This window comes from Phalangium opilio, unplaced genomic scaffold (assembly GCF_054372755.1).
Source record: "Phalangium opilio isolate 3A_F unplaced genomic scaffold, DU_Popi_V2 ptg000013l_1, whole genome shotgun sequence".
In the NCBI taxonomy this organism is placed as follows: domain Eukaryota; kingdom Metazoa; phylum Arthropoda; class Arachnida; order Opiliones; family Phalangiidae; genus Phalangium; species Phalangium opilio.
The window spans coordinates 1840759-1854158 of NW_028324148.1; the positions used below are offsets into that span (position 1 = coordinate 1840759).

Consider the following 13400-nt stretch of genomic DNA (forward strand, 5'->3'; position numbering starts at 1 on the left):
CTCAGCATTACGACGTATCTATGGTGTAGTGGTTATCACGTCCGCTTTACACGCGGAAGGTCCCAGGTTCGAGCCCTGGTAGATACATATTTTGACCATCGTGATATGACATAAAAAAAGCTAGGTCTCTTGGAAAACTCAGTATTAATACGTATCTATGGTGTAGTGGTTATCACGTCCGCTTTACAAGCGGAAGGTCCCAGGTTCGAGCCCTGGTAGATACATATTTTGACCATCGTGATAGGACATAAAAAAGCTAGGTCTCTTGGAAAACTCAGTATTACTACGTATCTATGGTGTAGTGGTTATCACGTCCGCTTTACACGCGGAAGGTCCCAGGTTCGAGCCCTGTTAGATACATATTTTGTCCATCGTGTTTGGGCATAAAAAAGCTAGGTCTCTTGGAAAACTCAGCATTACGACGTATCTATGGTGTAGTGGTTATCACGTCCGCTTTACACGCGGAAGGTCCCTGGTTCGAGCCCTGGTAGATACATATTTTGACCATCGTGATAGGACATAAAAAAAGCTAGGTCTCTTGGAAAACTCAGTATTACTACGTATCTATGGTGTAGTGGTTATCACGTCCGCTTTACACGCGGAAGGTCCCATGTTCGAGCCCTGGTAGATACATGATTTGTCCATCGTGATTGGGCATAAAAATTAGCTAGATCTCTCGGAAAACTGAGTATTACTACGTATCTATGGTGAAGTGGTTATCACGTCCGCTTTAAACGCGGAAGGTCCCAGGTTCGAGCCCTGGTAGATACATGTTTTGTCCATCGTGATTGGGCATAAAAATAAGCTCGATCTCTCGGAAAACTCAGTATTACTACGTATCTGTGGTGTAGTGGTTATCACGTCCGCCTAACACGCGGAAGGTCCCAGGTTCGAGCCCTGGTAGATACATATTTTGTCCATCGTGATTGGGCATAAAAAAGCTAGGTCTCTTGGAAATTTCAGCATTACTACGTATCTATGTTGTAGTGGTTATCACGTCTGCTTCACACGCGGAAGGTCCCAGGTTCGAGCCCTGGTAGATACATATTTTGTCCATCGTGATTGGGCATAAAAATTAGCTAGATCTCTCGGAAAACTAATTATTACTACGTATATATGGTGTAGTGGTTATCACGTCCGTTTAACACGTGGAAGGTCCCAGGTTCGAGCCCTGGTAGATACATATTTGGTCCATCGTGATTGGGCATAAAAAAGCTAGGTCTCTTGGAAAACTCAGTATTACTACGTATCTATGGTGTAGTGGTTATCACGTCCGCTTTACACGCGGAAGGTCCCAGGTTCGAGCCCTGGTTGATACATATTTTGACCATCGTGATAGGACATAAAAAAGCTACGTCTCTTGGAAAACTCAGTATTACTACGTAGCTATAGTGTAGTGGTTATCACGTCCGCTTTACACGCGGAAGGTCCCAGGTTCGAGCCCTGGTAGATACATATTTTGACCATCGTGATAGGACATAAAAAAGCTAGGTCTCTTGGAAAACTCAGTATTACTACGTATCTATGGTGTAGTGGTTATCACGTCCGCTTTACACGCGGAAGGTTCCAGGTTCGAGCCCTGGTAGATGCATATTTTGACCATCGTGATAAGACATAAAAAAAGCTAGGTCTCTTGGAAATTTCAGCAATACTACGTATCTATGGTGTAGTGGTTATCACGTCCGCTTTACACGCGGAAGGTCCCATGTTCGAGCCGTGGTAGATACATGTTTTGTCCATCGTGATTGGGCATAAAAATTAGCTAGATCTCTCGGAAAACTCAATATTACTACGTATATATGGTGTAGTGGTTATCACGTCCGCCTAACACGTGGAAGGTCCCAGGTTCGAGCCCTGTTCGATACATATTTTGTCCATCGTGTTTGGGCATATAAAAGCTAGGTCTCTTGGAAAACTCAGCATTACGACGTATCTATGGTGTAGTGGTTATCACGTCCGCTTTACACGCGGAAGGTCCCAGGTTCGAGCCCTGGTAGATACATATTTTGACCATCGTGATATGACATAAAAAAAGCTAGGTCTCTTGGAAAACTCAGTATTAATACGTATCTATGGTGTAGTGGTTATCACGTCCGCTTTACAAGCGGAAGGTCCCAGGTTCGAGCCCTGGTAGATACATATTTTGACCATCGTGATAGGACATAAAAAAGCTAGGTCTCTTGGAAAACTCAGTATTACTACGTATCTATGGTGTAGTGGTTATCACGTCCGCTTTACACGCGGAAGGTCCCATGTTCGAGCCCTGGTAGATACATGTTTTGTCCATCGTGATTGGGCATAAAAATTAGCTAGATCTCTCGGAAAACTTGGCATTGCTACGTATCTATAGTGTAGTGGTTATCACGTCCGCTTTACACGCGGAAGGTCCCAGGTTCGAGCCCTGGTAGATACATATTTTGACCATCGTGATAGGACATAAAAAAGCTAGGTCTCTTGGAAAACTCAGTATTACCACGTATCTATGGTGTAGTGGTTATCACGTCCGCTTTACACGCGGAAGGTTCCAGGTTCGAGCCCTGGTAGATGCATATTTTGACCATCGTGATAAGACATAAAAAAAGCTAGGTCTCTTGGAAATTTCAGCATTACTACGTATCTATGGTGTAGTGGTTATCACGTCCGCTTTACACGCGGAAGGTCCCATGTTCGAGCCGTGGTAGATACATGTTTTGTCCATCGTGATTGGGCATAAAAATTAGCTAGATCTCTCGGAAAACTCAATATTACTACGTATATATGGTGTAGTGGTTATCACGTCCGCCTAACACGTGGAAGGTCCCAGGTTCGAGCCCTGTTAGATACATATTTTGTCCATCGTGTTTGGGCATATAAAAGCTAGGTCTCTTGGAAAACTCAGCATTACGACGTATCTATGGTGTAGTGGTTATCACGTCCGCTTTACACGCGGAAGGTCCCAGGTTCGAGCCCTGGTAGATACATATTTTGACCATCGTGATAGGACATAAAAAAAGCTAGGTCTCTTGGAAAACTCAGTATTACTACGTATCTATGGTGTAGTGGTTATCACGTCCGCTTTACACGCGGAAGGTCCCATGTTCGAGCCCTGGTAGATACATGTTTTGTCCATCGTGATTGGGCATAAAAATTAGCTAGATCTCTCGGAAAACATAGCATTGCTACGTATCTATGGTGTAGTGGTTATCACGTCCGCTTTACAAGCGGAAGGTCCCAGGTTCGAGCCCTGGTAGATACATATTTTGACCATCGTGATAGGACATAAAAAAGCTAGGTCTCTTGGAAAACTCAGTATTACTACGTAGCTATGGTGTAGTGGTTATCACGTCCGCTTCACACGTGGAAGGTCTCATGTTCGAGCCCTGGTAGATACATGTTTTGTCCATCGTGATTGGGCATAACAATTAGCTAGATCTTTCGGAAAACTTAGCATTGCTACGTATCTATGGTGTAGGTGTTATCACGTCCGCTTTACACGCGGAAGGTCCCATGTTCGAGCCGTGGTAGATACATGTTTTGTCCATCGTGATTGGGCATAAAAATTAGCTAGATCTCTCGGAAAACTCTATATTACTACGTATATATGGTGTAGTGGTTATCACGTCCGCCTAACACGTGGAAGGTCCCAGGTTCGAGCCCTGTTAGATACATATTTTGTCCATCGTGTTTGGGCATATAAAAGCTAGGTCTCTTGGAAAACTCAGCATTACGACGTATCTATGGTGTAGTGGTTATCACGTCCGCTTTACACGCGGAAGGTCCCAGGTTAGAGCCCTGGTAGATACATATTTTGACCATCGTGATAGGACATAAAAAAAGCTAGGTCTCTTGGAAAACTCAGTATTACTACGTATCTATGGTGTAGTGGTTATCACGTCCGCTTTACACGCGGAAGGTCCCATGTTCGAGCCCTGGTAGATACATGTTTTGTCCATCGTGATTGGGCATAAAAATTAGCTAGATCTCTCGGAAAACATAGCATTGCTACGTATCTATGGTGTAGTGGTTATCACTTCCGCTTTACAAGCGGAAGGTCCCAGGTTCGAGCCCTGGTAGATACATATTTTGACCATCGTGATAGGACATAAAAAAGCTACGTCTCTTGGAAAACTCAGTATTACTACGTAGCTATGGTGTAGTGGTTATCACGTCCGCTTCACACGTGGAAGGTCCCAGGTTCGAGCCCTGGTAGATACATATTTTGACCATCGTGATAGGACATAAAAAAAGCTAGGTCTCTTGGAAAACTCAGTATTACTACGTATCTATGGTGTAGTGGTTATCACGTCCGCTTTACACGCGGAAGGTCTCATGTTCGAGCCCTGGTAGATACATGTTTTGTCCATCGTGATTGGGCATAAAAATTAGCTAGATCTTTCGGAAAACTTAGCATTGCTACGTATCTATGGTGTAGGTGTTATCACGTCCGCTTTACACGCGGAAGGTCCCATGTTCGAGCCGTGGTAGATACATGTTTTGTCCATCGTGATTGGGCATAAAAATTAGCTAGATCTCTCGGAAAACTCTATATTACTACGTATATATGGTGTAGTGGTTATCACGTCCGCCTAACACGTGGAAGGTCCCAGGTTCGAGCCCTGTTAGATACATATTTTGTCCATCGTGTTTGGGCATATAAAAGCTAGGTCTCTTGGAAAACTCAGCATTACGACGTATCTATGGTGTAGTGGTTATCACGTCCGCTTTACACGCGGAAGGTCCCAGGTTAGAGCCCTGGTAGATACATATTTTGACCATCGTGATAGGACATAAAAAAAGCTAGGTCTCTTGGAAAACTCAGTATTACTACGTATCTATGGTGTAGTGGTTATCACGTCCGCTTTACACGCGGAAGGTCCCATGTTCGAGCCCTGGTAGATACATGTTTTGTCCATCGTGATTGGGCATAAAAATTAGCTAGATCTCTCGGAAAACTTGGCATTGCTACGTATCTATAGTGTAGTGGTTATCACGTCCGCTTTACACGCGGAAGGTCCCAGGTTCGAGCCCTGGTAGATACATATTTTGACCATCGTGATAGGACATAAAAAAGCTAGGTCTCTTGGAAAACTCAGTATTACCACGTATCTATGGTGTAGTGGTTATCACGTCCGCTTTACACGCGGAAGGTTCCAGGTTCGAGCCCTGGTAGATGCATATTTTGACCATCGTGATAAGACATAAAAAAAGCTAGGTCTCTTGGAAATTTCAGCATTACTACGTATCTATGGTGTAGTGGTTATCACGTCCGCTTTACACGCGGAAGGTCCCATGTTCGAGCCGTGGTAGATACATGTTTTGTCCATCGTGATTGGGCATAAAAATTAGCTAGATCTCTCGGAAAACTCAATATTACTACGTATATATGGTGTAGTGGTTATCACGTCCGCCTAACACGTGGAAGGTCCCAGGTTCGAGCCCTGTTAGATACATATTTTGTCCATCGTGTTTGGGCATATAAAAGCTAGGTCTCTTGGAAAACTCAGCATTACGACGTATCTATGGTGTAGTGGTTATCACGTCCGCTTTACACGCGGAAGGTCCCAGGTTCGAGCCCTGGTAGATACATATTTTGACCATCGTGATAGGACATAAAAAAAGCTAGGTCTCTTGGAAAACTCAGTATTACTACGTATCTATGGTGTAGTGGTTATCACGTCCGCTTCACACGTGGAAGGTCCCAGGTTCGAGCCCTGGTAGATACATATTTTGACCATCGTGATAGGACATAAAAAAAGCTAGGTCTCTTGGAAAACTCAGTATTACTACGTATCTATGGTGTAGTGGTTATCACGTCCGCTTTACACGCGGAAGGTCCCATGTTCGAGCCCTGGTAGATACATGTTTTGTCCATCGTGATTGGGCATAAAAATTAGCTAGATCTCTCGGAAAACTTAGCATTGCTACGTATCTATGGTGTAGTGGTTATCACGTCCGCTTTACACGCGGAAGGTCCCAGGTTCGAGCCCTGGTAGATACATATTTTGACCATCGTGATAGGACATAAAAAAAGCTAGGTCTCTTGGAAAACTCAGTATTAGTACGTATATATGGTGTAGTGGTTATCACGTCCGCCTAACACGTGGAAGGTCCCAGGTTCGAGCCCTGTTAGATACATATTTTGTCCATCGTGTTTGGGCATAAAAAAGCTAGGTCTCTTGGAAAACTCAGCATCACGACGTATCTATGGTGTAGTGGTTATCACGTCCGCTTTACTCGCGGATGGTCGAAGGTTCGAGCCCTGGTAGATACATATTTTGACCATCGTGATAGGACATAAAAAAGCTAGGTCTCTTGGAAAACTCAGTATTACTACGTATCTATGGTGTAGTGGTTATCACGTCCGCTTTACACGCGGAAGGTCCCATGTTCGAGCCCTGGTAGATACATGTTTTGTCCATCGTGATTGGGCATAAAAATTAGCTAGATCTCTCGGAAAACTTGGCATTGCTACGTATCTATAGTGTAGTGGTTATCACGTCCGCTTTACACGCGGAAGGTCCCAGGTTCGAGCCCTGGTAGATACATATTTTGACCATCGTGATAGGACATAAAAAAGCTAGGTCTCTTGGAAAACTCAGTATTACCACGTATCTATGGTGTAGTGGTTATCACGTCCGCTTTACACGCGGAAGGTTCCAGGTTCGAGCCCTGGTAGATGCATATTTTGACCATCGTGATAAGACATAAAAAAAGCTAGGTCTCTTGGAAATTTCAGCATTACTACGTATCTATGGTGTAGTGGTTATCACGTCCGCTTTACACGCGGAAGGTCCCATGTTCGAGCCGTGGTAGATACATGTTTTGTCCATCGTGATTGGGCATAAAAATTAGCTAGATCTCTCGGAAAACTCGATATTACTACGTATATATGGTGTAGTGGTTATCACGTCCGCCTAACACGTGGAAGGTCCCAGGTTCGAGCCCTGTTAGATACATATTTTGTCCATCGTGTTTGGGCATATAAAAGCTAGGTCTCTTGGAAAACTCAGCATTACGACGTATCTATGGTGTAGTGGTTATCACGTCCGCTTTACACGCGGAAGGTCCCAGGTTCGAGCCCTGGTAGATACATATTTTGACCATCGTGATAGGACATAAAAAAAGCTAGGTCTCTTGGAAAACTCAGTATTACTACGTATCTATGGTGTAGTGGTTATCACGTCCGCTTTACACGCGGAAGGTCCCATGTTCGAGCCCTGGTAGATACATGTTTTGTCCATCGTGATTGGGCATAAAAATTAGCTAGATCTCTCGGAAAACATAGCATTGCTACGTATCTATGGTGTAGTGGTTATCACGTCCGCTTTACAAGCGGAAGGTCCCAGGTTCGAGCCCTGGTAGATACATATTTTGACCATCGTGATAGGACATAAAAAAGCTACGTCTCTTGGAAAACTCAGTATTACTACGTAGCTATGGTGTAGTGGTTATCACGTCCGCTTCACACGTGGAAGGTCCCAGGTTCGAGCCCTGGTAGATACATATTTTGACCATCGTGATAGGACATAAAAAAAGCTAGGTCTCTTGCAAAACTCAGTATTACTACGTATCTATGGTGTAGTGGTTATCACGTCCGCTTTACACGCGGAAGGTCTCATGTTCGAGCCCTGGTAGATACATGTTTTGTCCATCGTGATTGGGCATAACAATTAGCTAGATCTTTCGGAAAACTTAGCATTGCTACGTATCTATGGTGTAGGTGTTATCACGTCCGCTTTACACGCGGAAGGTCCCATGTTCGAGCCGTGGTAGATACATGTTTTGTCCATCGTGATTGGGCATAAAAATTAGCTAGATCTCTCGGAAAACTCTATATTACTACGTATATATGGTGTAGTGGTTATCACGTCCGCCTAACACGTGGAAGGTCCCAGGTTCGAGCCCTGTTAGATACATATTTTGTCCATCGTGTTTGGGCATATAAAAGCTAGGTCTCTTGGAAAACTCAGCATTACGACGTATCTATGGTGTAGTGGTTATCACGTCCGCTTTACACGCGGAAGGTCCCAGGTTAGAGCCCTGGTAGATACATATTTTGACCATCGTGATAGGACATAAAAAAAGCTAGGTCTCTTGGAAAACTCAGTATTACTACGTATCTATGGTGTAGTGGTTATCACGTCCGCTTTACACGCGGAAGGTCCCATGTTCGAGCCCTGGTAGATACATGTTTTGTCCATCGTGATTGGGCATAAAAATTAGCTAGATCTCTCGGAAAACTCAATATTACTACGTATATATGGTGTAGTGGTTATCACGTCCGCCTAACACGTGGAAGGTCCCAGGTTCGAGCCCTGTTAGATACATATTTTGTCCATCGTGTTTGGGCATATAAAAGCTAGGTCTCTTGGAAAACTCAGCATTACGACGTATCTATGGTGTAGTGGTTATCACGTCCGCTTTACACGCGGAAGGTCCCAGGTTCGAGCCCTGGTAGATACATATTTTGACCATCGTGATAGGACATAAAAAAAGCTAGGTCTCTTGGAAAACTCAGTATTACTACGTATCTATGGTGTAGTGGTTATCACGTCCGCTTCACACGTGGAAGGTCCCAGGTTCGAGCCCTGGTAGATACATATTTTGACCATCGTGATAGGACATAAAAAAAGCTAGGTCTCTTGGAAAACTCAGTATTACTACGTATCTATGGTGTAGTGGTTATCACGTCCGCTTTACACGCGGAAGGTCCCATGTTCGAGCCCTGGTAGATACATGTTTTGTCCATCGTGATTGGGCATAAAAATTAGCTAGATCTCTCGGAAAACTTAGCATTGCTACGTATCTATGGTGTAGTGGTTATCACGTCCGCTTTACACGCGGAAGGTCCCAGGTTCGAGCCCTGGTAGATACATATTTTGACCATCGTGATAGGACATAAAAAAAGCTAGGTCTCTTGGAAAACTCAGCATTAGTACGTATATATGGTGTAGTGGTTATCACGTCCGCCTAACACGTGGAAGGTCCCAGGTTCGAGCCCTGTTAGATACATATTTTGTCCATCGTGTTTGGGCATAAAAAAGCTAGGTCTCTTGGAAAACTCAGCATCACGACGTATCTATGGTGTAGTGGTTATCACGTCCGCTTTACTCGCGGATGGTCGAAGGTTCGAGCCCTGGTAGATACATATTTTGACCATCGTGATAGGAAATAAAAAAGCTAGGTCTCTTGGAAAACTCAGTATTACTACGTATCTATGGTGTAGTGGTTATCACGTCCGCTTTACACGCGGAAGGTCCCATGTTCGAGCCCTGGTAGATACATGTTTTGTCCATCGTGATTGGGCATAAAAATTAGCTAGATCTCTCGGAAAACTTGGCATTGCTACGTATCTATAGTGTAGTGGTTATCACGTCCGCTTTACACGCGGAAGGTCCCAGGTTCGAGCCCTGGTAGATACATATTTTGACCATCGTGATAGGACATAAAAAAAGCTAGGTCTCTTGGAAAACTCAGCATTAGTACGTATATATGGTGTAGTGGTTATCACGTCCGCCTAACACGTGGAAGGTCCCAGGTTCGAGCCCTGTTAGATACATATTTTGTCCATCGTGTTTGGGCATAAAAAAGCTAGGTCTCTTGGAAAACTCAGCATCACGACGTATCTATGGTGTAGTGGTTATCACGTCCGCTTTACTCGCGGATGGTCGAAGGTTCGAGCCCTGGTAGATACATATTTTGACCATCGTGATAGGACATAAAAAAGCTAGGTCTCTTGGAAAACTCAGTATTACCACGTATCTATGGTGTAGTGGTTATCACGTCCGCTTTACACGCGGAAGGTTCCAGGTTCGAGCCCTGGTAGATGCATATTTTGACCATCGTGATAAGACATAAAAAAAGCTAGGTCTCTTGGAAATTTCAGCATTACTACGTATCTATGGTGTAGTGGTTATCACGTCCGCTTTACACGCGGAAGGTCCCATGTTCGAGCCGTGGTAGATACATGTTTTGTCCATCGTGATTGGGCATAAAAATTAGCTAGATCTCTCGGAAAACATAGCATTGCTACGTATCTATGGTGTAGTGGTTATCACGTCCGCTTTACAAGCGGAAGGTCCCAGGTTCGAGCCCTGGTAGATACATATTTTGACCATCGTGATAGGACATAAAAAAGCTACGTCTCTTGGAAAACTCAGTATTACTACGTAGCTATGGTGTAGTGGTTATCACGTCCGCTTCACACGTGGAAGGTCCCAGGTTCGAGCCCTGGTAGATACATATTTTGACCATCGTGATAGGACATAAAAAAAGCTAGGTCTCTTGGAAAACTCAGTATTACTACGTATCTATGGTGTAGTGGTTATCACGTCCGCTTTACACGCGGAAGGTCTCATGTTCGAGCCCTGGTAGATACATGTTTTGTCCATCGTGATTGGGCATAACAATTAGCTAGATCTTTCGGAAAACTTAGCATTGCTACGTATCTATAGTGTAGTGGTTATCACGTCCGCTTTACACGCGGAAGGTCCCAGGTTCGAGCCCTGGTAGATACATACTTTGACCATCGTGATAGGACATAAAAAAGCTAGGTCTCTTGGAAAACTCAGTATTACCACGTATCTATGGTGTAGTGGTTATCACGTCCGCTTTACACGCGGAAGGTTCCAGGTTCGAGCCCTGGTAGATGCATATTTTGACCATCGTGATAAGACATAAAAAAAGCTAGGTCTCTTGGAAATTTCAGCATTACTACGTATCTATGGTGTAGTGGTTATCACGTCCGCTTTACACGCGGAAGGTCCCATGTTCGAGCCGTGGTAGATACATGTTTTGTCCATCGTGATTGGGCATAAAAATTAGCTAGATCTCTCGGAAAACTCAATATTACTACGTATATATGGTGTAGTGGTTATCACGTCCGCCTAACACGTGGAAGGTCCCAGGTTCGAGCCCTGTTAGATACATATTTTGTCCATCGTGTTTGGGCATATAAAAGCTAGGTCTCTTGGAAAACTCAGCATTACGACGTATCTATGGTGTAGTGGTTATCACGTCCGCTTTACACGCGGAAGGTCCCAGGTTCGAGCCCTGGTAGATACATATTTTGACCATCGTGATAGGACATAAAAAAAGCTAGGTCTCTTGGAAAACTCAGTATTACTACGTATCTATGGTGTAGTGGTTATCACGTCCGCTTCACACGTGGAAGGTCCCAGGTTCGAGCCCTGGTAGATACATATTTTGACCATCGTGATAGGACATAAAAAAAGCTAGGTCTCTTGGAAAACTCAGTATTACTACGTATCTATGGTGTAGTGGTTATCACGTCCGCTTTACACGCGGAAGGTCCCATGTTCGAGCCCTGGTAGATACATGTTTTGTCCATCGTGATTGGGCATAAAAATTAGCTAGATCTCTCGGAAAACTTAGCATTGCTACGTATCTATGGTGTAGTGGTTATCACGTCCGCTTTACACGCGGAAGGTCCCAGGTTCGAGCCCTGGTAGATACATATTTTGACCATCGTGATAGGACATAAAAAAAGCTAGGTCTCTTGGAAAACTCAGTATTAGTACGTATATATGGTGTAGTGGTTATCACGTCCGCCTAACACGTGGAAGGTCCCAGGTTCGAGCCCTGTTAGATACATATTTTGTCCATCGTGTTTGGGCATAAAAAAGCTAGGTCTCTTGGAAAACTCAGCATCACGACGTATCTATGGTGTAGTGGTTATCACGTCCGCTTTACTCGCGGATGGTCGAAGGTTCGAGCCCTGGTAGATACATATTTTGACCATCGTGATAGGACATAAAAAAGCTAGCTCTCTTGGAAAACTCAGTATTACTACGTATCTATGGTGTAGTGGTTATCACGTCCGCTTTACACGCGGAAGGTCCCAGGTTCGAGCCCTGTTAGATACATAATTTGTCCATCGTGTTTGGGCATAAAAAAGCTAGGTCTCTTGGAAAACTCAGCATCACGACGTATCTATGGTGTAGTGGTTATCACGTCCGCTTTACTCGCGGATGGTCGAAGGTTCGAGCCCTGGTAGATACATATTTTGACCATCGTGATAGGACATAAAAAAGCTAGCTCTCTTGGAAAACTCAGTATTACTACGTATCTATGGTGTAGTGGTTATCACGTCCGCTTTACACGCGGAAGGTCCCAGGTTCGAGCCCTGGTAGATACATATTTTGTCCATCGTGATTGGGCATAAAAAAGCTAGGTCTCTTGGAAAACTCAGCATTACTACGTATCTATGGTGTAGTGGTTATCACGTCCGCTTTACACGCGGAAGGTCCTAGGTTCGAGCCCTGGTAGATACATATTTTGACCATCGTGATAGGACATAAAAAAGCTACGTCTCTTGGAAAACTCAGTATTACTACGTAGCTTTAGTGTAGTGGTAATCACGTCCGCTTTACACGCAGAAGGTCCCAGGTTCGAGCCCTGGTAGATACATATTTTGACCATCGTGATAGGACATAAAAAAGCTAGGTCTCTTGGAAAACTCAGTATTACTACGTATCTATGGTGTAGTGGTTATCACGCCCGCTTTACACGCGGAAGGTCCCATGTTCGAGCCCTGGTAGATACATGTTTTGTCCATCGTGATTGGGCATAAAAATTAGCTAGATCTCTCGGAAAACTTAGCATTGCTACGTATCTATGGTGTAGTGGTTATCACGTCCGCTTTACACGCGGAAGGTTCCAGGTTCGAGCCCTGGTAGATGCATATTTTGACCATCGTGATAAGACATAAAAAAAGCTAGGTCTCTTGGAAAACTCAGTATTACTACGTATCTATGGTAAAGTGGTTATCACGTCCGCTTTAAACGCGGAAGGTCCCAGGTTCGAGCCCTGGTAGATACATGTTTTGTCCATCGTGATTGGGCATAAAAATAAGCTCGATCTCTCGGAAAACTCAGTATTACTACGTATCTGTGGTGTAGTGGTTATCACGTCCGCTTTACACGCGGATGGTCCCAGGTTCGAGCCCTGGTTGATACATATTTTGACCATCGTGATAGGACATAAAAAAGCTACGTCTCTTGGAAATTTCAGCATTACAACGTATCTATGTTGTAGTGGTTATCACGTCTGCTTCACACGCGGAAGGTCCCAGGTTCGAGCCCTGGTAGATACATATTTTGTCCATCGTGATTGGTCATAAAAATTAGCTAGATCTCTCGGAAAACTAATTATTACTTCGTATATATGGTGTAGTGGTTATCACGTCCGCCTAACACGTGGAAGGTCCCAGGTTCGAGCCCTGTTAGATACGTATTTTGTCCATCGTGTTTGGGCATAAAAAAGCTAGGTCTCTTGGAAAACTCAGCATTACGACGTATCTATGGTGTAGTGGTTATCACGTCCGCTTTACTCGCGGATGGTCCCAGGTTCGAGCCCTGGTAGATACATATTTTGACCATCGTGATAGGACATAAAAAAGC

General features: G+C 44.1%; 61 non-coding genes across 61 annotated transcripts; all 61 read left to right on the forward strand.

Annotated features, from left to right (window-relative positions):
- The first annotated feature begins 14 nt into the window (after nt 1-14).
- Nucleotides 15-87, forward strand: TRNAV-UAC (transfer RNA valine (anticodon UAC)). The gene has a single exon. It is a non-coding gene; the product is annotated as a tRNA-Val (tRNA).
- Nucleotides 88-151: 64 nt separating this feature from the next.
- Nucleotides 152-224, forward strand: TRNAV-UAC (transfer RNA valine (anticodon UAC)). The gene has a single exon. It is a non-coding gene; the product is annotated as a tRNA-Val (tRNA).
- Nucleotides 225-287: 63 nt separating this feature from the next.
- TRNAV-UAC (transfer RNA valine (anticodon UAC)) lies at nt 288-360 on the forward strand. Its single transcript has one exon. It is a non-coding gene; the product is annotated as a tRNA-Val (tRNA).
- Nucleotides 361-423: 63 nt separating this feature from the next.
- Nucleotides 424-496, forward strand: TRNAV-UAC (transfer RNA valine (anticodon UAC)). Its single transcript has one exon. It is a non-coding gene; the product is annotated as a tRNA-Val (tRNA).
- Nucleotides 497-560: 64 nt separating this feature from the next.
- Nucleotides 561-633, forward strand: TRNAV-UAC (transfer RNA valine (anticodon UAC)). The gene has a single exon. It is a non-coding gene; the product is annotated as a tRNA-Val (tRNA).
- Nucleotides 634-836: 203 nt separating this feature from the next.
- Nucleotides 837-909, forward strand: TRNAV-AAC (transfer RNA valine (anticodon AAC)). The gene has a single exon. It is a non-coding gene; the product is annotated as a tRNA-Val (tRNA).
- A 63-nt stretch (nt 910-972) lies between these two features.
- On the forward strand, nt 973-1045 carry TRNAV-CAC (transfer RNA valine (anticodon CAC)). The gene has a single exon. It is a non-coding gene; the product is annotated as a tRNA-Val (tRNA).
- A 201-nt stretch (nt 1046-1246) lies between these two features.
- Nucleotides 1247-1319, forward strand: TRNAV-UAC (transfer RNA valine (anticodon UAC)). Its single transcript has one exon. It is a non-coding gene; the product is annotated as a tRNA-Val (tRNA).
- Nucleotides 1320-1382: 63 nt separating this feature from the next.
- TRNAV-UAC (transfer RNA valine (anticodon UAC)) lies at nt 1383-1455 on the forward strand. The gene has a single exon. It is a non-coding gene; the product is annotated as a tRNA-Val (tRNA).
- Nucleotides 1456-1518: 63 nt separating this feature from the next.
- Nucleotides 1519-1591, forward strand: TRNAV-UAC (transfer RNA valine (anticodon UAC)). Its single transcript has one exon. It is a non-coding gene; the product is annotated as a tRNA-Val (tRNA).
- A 338-nt stretch (nt 1592-1929) lies between these two features.
- Nucleotides 1930-2002, forward strand: TRNAV-UAC (transfer RNA valine (anticodon UAC)). Its single transcript has one exon. It is a non-coding gene; the product is annotated as a tRNA-Val (tRNA).
- Nucleotides 2003-2066: 64 nt separating this feature from the next.
- TRNAV-UAC (transfer RNA valine (anticodon UAC)) lies at nt 2067-2139 on the forward strand. Its single transcript has one exon. It is a non-coding gene; the product is annotated as a tRNA-Val (tRNA).
- Nucleotides 2140-2202: 63 nt separating this feature from the next.
- TRNAV-UAC (transfer RNA valine (anticodon UAC)) lies at nt 2203-2275 on the forward strand. The gene has a single exon. It is a non-coding gene; the product is annotated as a tRNA-Val (tRNA).
- Nucleotides 2276-2340: 65 nt separating this feature from the next.
- On the forward strand, nt 2341-2413 carry TRNAV-UAC (transfer RNA valine (anticodon UAC)). Its single transcript has one exon. It is a non-coding gene; the product is annotated as a tRNA-Val (tRNA).
- A 63-nt stretch (nt 2414-2476) lies between these two features.
- On the forward strand, nt 2477-2549 carry TRNAV-UAC (transfer RNA valine (anticodon UAC)). Its single transcript has one exon. It is a non-coding gene; the product is annotated as a tRNA-Val (tRNA).
- Nucleotides 2550-2887: 338 nt separating this feature from the next.
- TRNAV-UAC (transfer RNA valine (anticodon UAC)) lies at nt 2888-2960 on the forward strand. The gene has a single exon. It is a non-coding gene; the product is annotated as a tRNA-Val (tRNA).
- A 64-nt stretch (nt 2961-3024) lies between these two features.
- TRNAV-UAC (transfer RNA valine (anticodon UAC)) lies at nt 3025-3097 on the forward strand. The gene has a single exon. It is a non-coding gene; the product is annotated as a tRNA-Val (tRNA).
- A 65-nt stretch (nt 3098-3162) lies between these two features.
- TRNAV-UAC (transfer RNA valine (anticodon UAC)) lies at nt 3163-3235 on the forward strand. Its single transcript has one exon. It is a non-coding gene; the product is annotated as a tRNA-Val (tRNA).
- A 475-nt stretch (nt 3236-3710) lies between these two features.
- TRNAV-UAC (transfer RNA valine (anticodon UAC)) lies at nt 3711-3783 on the forward strand. Its single transcript has one exon. It is a non-coding gene; the product is annotated as a tRNA-Val (tRNA).
- A 64-nt stretch (nt 3784-3847) lies between these two features.
- On the forward strand, nt 3848-3920 carry TRNAV-UAC (transfer RNA valine (anticodon UAC)). Its single transcript has one exon. It is a non-coding gene; the product is annotated as a tRNA-Val (tRNA).
- A 65-nt stretch (nt 3921-3985) lies between these two features.
- TRNAV-UAC (transfer RNA valine (anticodon UAC)) lies at nt 3986-4058 on the forward strand. The gene has a single exon. It is a non-coding gene; the product is annotated as a tRNA-Val (tRNA).
- Nucleotides 4059-4121: 63 nt separating this feature from the next.
- Nucleotides 4122-4194, forward strand: TRNAV-CAC (transfer RNA valine (anticodon CAC)). The gene has a single exon. It is a non-coding gene; the product is annotated as a tRNA-Val (tRNA).
- A 476-nt stretch (nt 4195-4670) lies between these two features.
- On the forward strand, nt 4671-4743 carry TRNAV-UAC (transfer RNA valine (anticodon UAC)). The gene has a single exon. It is a non-coding gene; the product is annotated as a tRNA-Val (tRNA).
- Nucleotides 4744-4807: 64 nt separating this feature from the next.
- Nucleotides 4808-4880, forward strand: TRNAV-UAC (transfer RNA valine (anticodon UAC)). The gene has a single exon. It is a non-coding gene; the product is annotated as a tRNA-Val (tRNA).
- Nucleotides 4881-4945: 65 nt separating this feature from the next.
- Nucleotides 4946-5018, forward strand: TRNAV-UAC (transfer RNA valine (anticodon UAC)). The gene has a single exon. It is a non-coding gene; the product is annotated as a tRNA-Val (tRNA).
- A 63-nt stretch (nt 5019-5081) lies between these two features.
- Nucleotides 5082-5154, forward strand: TRNAV-UAC (transfer RNA valine (anticodon UAC)). The gene has a single exon. It is a non-coding gene; the product is annotated as a tRNA-Val (tRNA).
- Nucleotides 5155-5492: 338 nt separating this feature from the next.
- On the forward strand, nt 5493-5565 carry TRNAV-UAC (transfer RNA valine (anticodon UAC)). The gene has a single exon. It is a non-coding gene; the product is annotated as a tRNA-Val (tRNA).
- A 64-nt stretch (nt 5566-5629) lies between these two features.
- On the forward strand, nt 5630-5702 carry TRNAV-CAC (transfer RNA valine (anticodon CAC)). Its single transcript has one exon. It is a non-coding gene; the product is annotated as a tRNA-Val (tRNA).
- A 64-nt stretch (nt 5703-5766) lies between these two features.
- On the forward strand, nt 5767-5839 carry TRNAV-UAC (transfer RNA valine (anticodon UAC)). Its single transcript has one exon. It is a non-coding gene; the product is annotated as a tRNA-Val (tRNA).
- A 65-nt stretch (nt 5840-5904) lies between these two features.
- On the forward strand, nt 5905-5977 carry TRNAV-UAC (transfer RNA valine (anticodon UAC)). The gene has a single exon. It is a non-coding gene; the product is annotated as a tRNA-Val (tRNA).
- A 336-nt stretch (nt 5978-6313) lies between these two features.
- Nucleotides 6314-6386, forward strand: TRNAV-UAC (transfer RNA valine (anticodon UAC)). Its single transcript has one exon. It is a non-coding gene; the product is annotated as a tRNA-Val (tRNA).
- Nucleotides 6387-6451: 65 nt separating this feature from the next.
- On the forward strand, nt 6452-6524 carry TRNAV-UAC (transfer RNA valine (anticodon UAC)). The gene has a single exon. It is a non-coding gene; the product is annotated as a tRNA-Val (tRNA).
- A 63-nt stretch (nt 6525-6587) lies between these two features.
- TRNAV-UAC (transfer RNA valine (anticodon UAC)) lies at nt 6588-6660 on the forward strand. Its single transcript has one exon. It is a non-coding gene; the product is annotated as a tRNA-Val (tRNA).
- A 338-nt stretch (nt 6661-6998) lies between these two features.
- On the forward strand, nt 6999-7071 carry TRNAV-UAC (transfer RNA valine (anticodon UAC)). Its single transcript has one exon. It is a non-coding gene; the product is annotated as a tRNA-Val (tRNA).
- Nucleotides 7072-7135: 64 nt separating this feature from the next.
- TRNAV-UAC (transfer RNA valine (anticodon UAC)) lies at nt 7136-7208 on the forward strand. Its single transcript has one exon. It is a non-coding gene; the product is annotated as a tRNA-Val (tRNA).
- Nucleotides 7209-7273: 65 nt separating this feature from the next.
- Nucleotides 7274-7346, forward strand: TRNAV-UAC (transfer RNA valine (anticodon UAC)). Its single transcript has one exon. It is a non-coding gene; the product is annotated as a tRNA-Val (tRNA).
- A 63-nt stretch (nt 7347-7409) lies between these two features.
- Nucleotides 7410-7482, forward strand: TRNAV-CAC (transfer RNA valine (anticodon CAC)). Its single transcript has one exon. It is a non-coding gene; the product is annotated as a tRNA-Val (tRNA).
- A 476-nt stretch (nt 7483-7958) lies between these two features.
- On the forward strand, nt 7959-8031 carry TRNAV-UAC (transfer RNA valine (anticodon UAC)). Its single transcript has one exon. It is a non-coding gene; the product is annotated as a tRNA-Val (tRNA).
- A 64-nt stretch (nt 8032-8095) lies between these two features.
- Nucleotides 8096-8168, forward strand: TRNAV-UAC (transfer RNA valine (anticodon UAC)). The gene has a single exon. It is a non-coding gene; the product is annotated as a tRNA-Val (tRNA).
- A 201-nt stretch (nt 8169-8369) lies between these two features.
- Nucleotides 8370-8442, forward strand: TRNAV-UAC (transfer RNA valine (anticodon UAC)). The gene has a single exon. It is a non-coding gene; the product is annotated as a tRNA-Val (tRNA).
- A 64-nt stretch (nt 8443-8506) lies between these two features.
- Nucleotides 8507-8579, forward strand: TRNAV-CAC (transfer RNA valine (anticodon CAC)). The gene has a single exon. It is a non-coding gene; the product is annotated as a tRNA-Val (tRNA).
- A 64-nt stretch (nt 8580-8643) lies between these two features.
- On the forward strand, nt 8644-8716 carry TRNAV-UAC (transfer RNA valine (anticodon UAC)). The gene has a single exon. It is a non-coding gene; the product is annotated as a tRNA-Val (tRNA).
- Nucleotides 8717-8781: 65 nt separating this feature from the next.
- Nucleotides 8782-8854, forward strand: TRNAV-UAC (transfer RNA valine (anticodon UAC)). Its single transcript has one exon. It is a non-coding gene; the product is annotated as a tRNA-Val (tRNA).
- Nucleotides 8855-9190: 336 nt separating this feature from the next.
- On the forward strand, nt 9191-9263 carry TRNAV-UAC (transfer RNA valine (anticodon UAC)). Its single transcript has one exon. It is a non-coding gene; the product is annotated as a tRNA-Val (tRNA).
- Nucleotides 9264-9328: 65 nt separating this feature from the next.
- Nucleotides 9329-9401, forward strand: TRNAV-UAC (transfer RNA valine (anticodon UAC)). Its single transcript has one exon. It is a non-coding gene; the product is annotated as a tRNA-Val (tRNA).
- A 336-nt stretch (nt 9402-9737) lies between these two features.
- Nucleotides 9738-9810, forward strand: TRNAV-UAC (transfer RNA valine (anticodon UAC)). Its single transcript has one exon. It is a non-coding gene; the product is annotated as a tRNA-Val (tRNA).
- Nucleotides 9811-10012: 202 nt separating this feature from the next.
- TRNAV-UAC (transfer RNA valine (anticodon UAC)) lies at nt 10013-10085 on the forward strand. Its single transcript has one exon. It is a non-coding gene; the product is annotated as a tRNA-Val (tRNA).
- Nucleotides 10086-10148: 63 nt separating this feature from the next.
- On the forward strand, nt 10149-10221 carry TRNAV-CAC (transfer RNA valine (anticodon CAC)). Its single transcript has one exon. It is a non-coding gene; the product is annotated as a tRNA-Val (tRNA).
- A 202-nt stretch (nt 10222-10423) lies between these two features.
- Nucleotides 10424-10496, forward strand: TRNAV-UAC (transfer RNA valine (anticodon UAC)). The gene has a single exon. It is a non-coding gene; the product is annotated as a tRNA-Val (tRNA).
- A 63-nt stretch (nt 10497-10559) lies between these two features.
- On the forward strand, nt 10560-10632 carry TRNAV-UAC (transfer RNA valine (anticodon UAC)). The gene has a single exon. It is a non-coding gene; the product is annotated as a tRNA-Val (tRNA).
- A 338-nt stretch (nt 10633-10970) lies between these two features.
- Nucleotides 10971-11043, forward strand: TRNAV-UAC (transfer RNA valine (anticodon UAC)). The gene has a single exon. It is a non-coding gene; the product is annotated as a tRNA-Val (tRNA).
- Nucleotides 11044-11107: 64 nt separating this feature from the next.
- Nucleotides 11108-11180, forward strand: TRNAV-CAC (transfer RNA valine (anticodon CAC)). Its single transcript has one exon. It is a non-coding gene; the product is annotated as a tRNA-Val (tRNA).
- Nucleotides 11181-11244: 64 nt separating this feature from the next.
- On the forward strand, nt 11245-11317 carry TRNAV-UAC (transfer RNA valine (anticodon UAC)). The gene has a single exon. It is a non-coding gene; the product is annotated as a tRNA-Val (tRNA).
- A 65-nt stretch (nt 11318-11382) lies between these two features.
- Nucleotides 11383-11455, forward strand: TRNAV-UAC (transfer RNA valine (anticodon UAC)). The gene has a single exon. It is a non-coding gene; the product is annotated as a tRNA-Val (tRNA).
- A 336-nt stretch (nt 11456-11791) lies between these two features.
- On the forward strand, nt 11792-11864 carry TRNAV-UAC (transfer RNA valine (anticodon UAC)). Its single transcript has one exon. It is a non-coding gene; the product is annotated as a tRNA-Val (tRNA).
- Nucleotides 11865-12063: 199 nt separating this feature from the next.
- Nucleotides 12064-12136, forward strand: TRNAV-UAC (transfer RNA valine (anticodon UAC)). Its single transcript has one exon. It is a non-coding gene; the product is annotated as a tRNA-Val (tRNA).
- Nucleotides 12137-12199: 63 nt separating this feature from the next.
- TRNAV-UAC (transfer RNA valine (anticodon UAC)) lies at nt 12200-12272 on the forward strand. The gene has a single exon. It is a non-coding gene; the product is annotated as a tRNA-Val (tRNA).
- Nucleotides 12273-12609: 337 nt separating this feature from the next.
- Nucleotides 12610-12682, forward strand: TRNAV-UAC (transfer RNA valine (anticodon UAC)). Its single transcript has one exon. It is a non-coding gene; the product is annotated as a tRNA-Val (tRNA).
- A 202-nt stretch (nt 12683-12884) lies between these two features.
- On the forward strand, nt 12885-12957 carry TRNAV-UAC (transfer RNA valine (anticodon UAC)). Its single transcript has one exon. It is a non-coding gene; the product is annotated as a tRNA-Val (tRNA).
- A 63-nt stretch (nt 12958-13020) lies between these two features.
- On the forward strand, nt 13021-13093 carry TRNAV-CAC (transfer RNA valine (anticodon CAC)). The gene has a single exon. It is a non-coding gene; the product is annotated as a tRNA-Val (tRNA).
- A 201-nt stretch (nt 13094-13294) lies between these two features.
- Nucleotides 13295-13367, forward strand: TRNAV-UAC (transfer RNA valine (anticodon UAC)). Its single transcript has one exon. It is a non-coding gene; the product is annotated as a tRNA-Val (tRNA).
- Nucleotides 13368-13400: the final 33 nt, after the last annotated feature.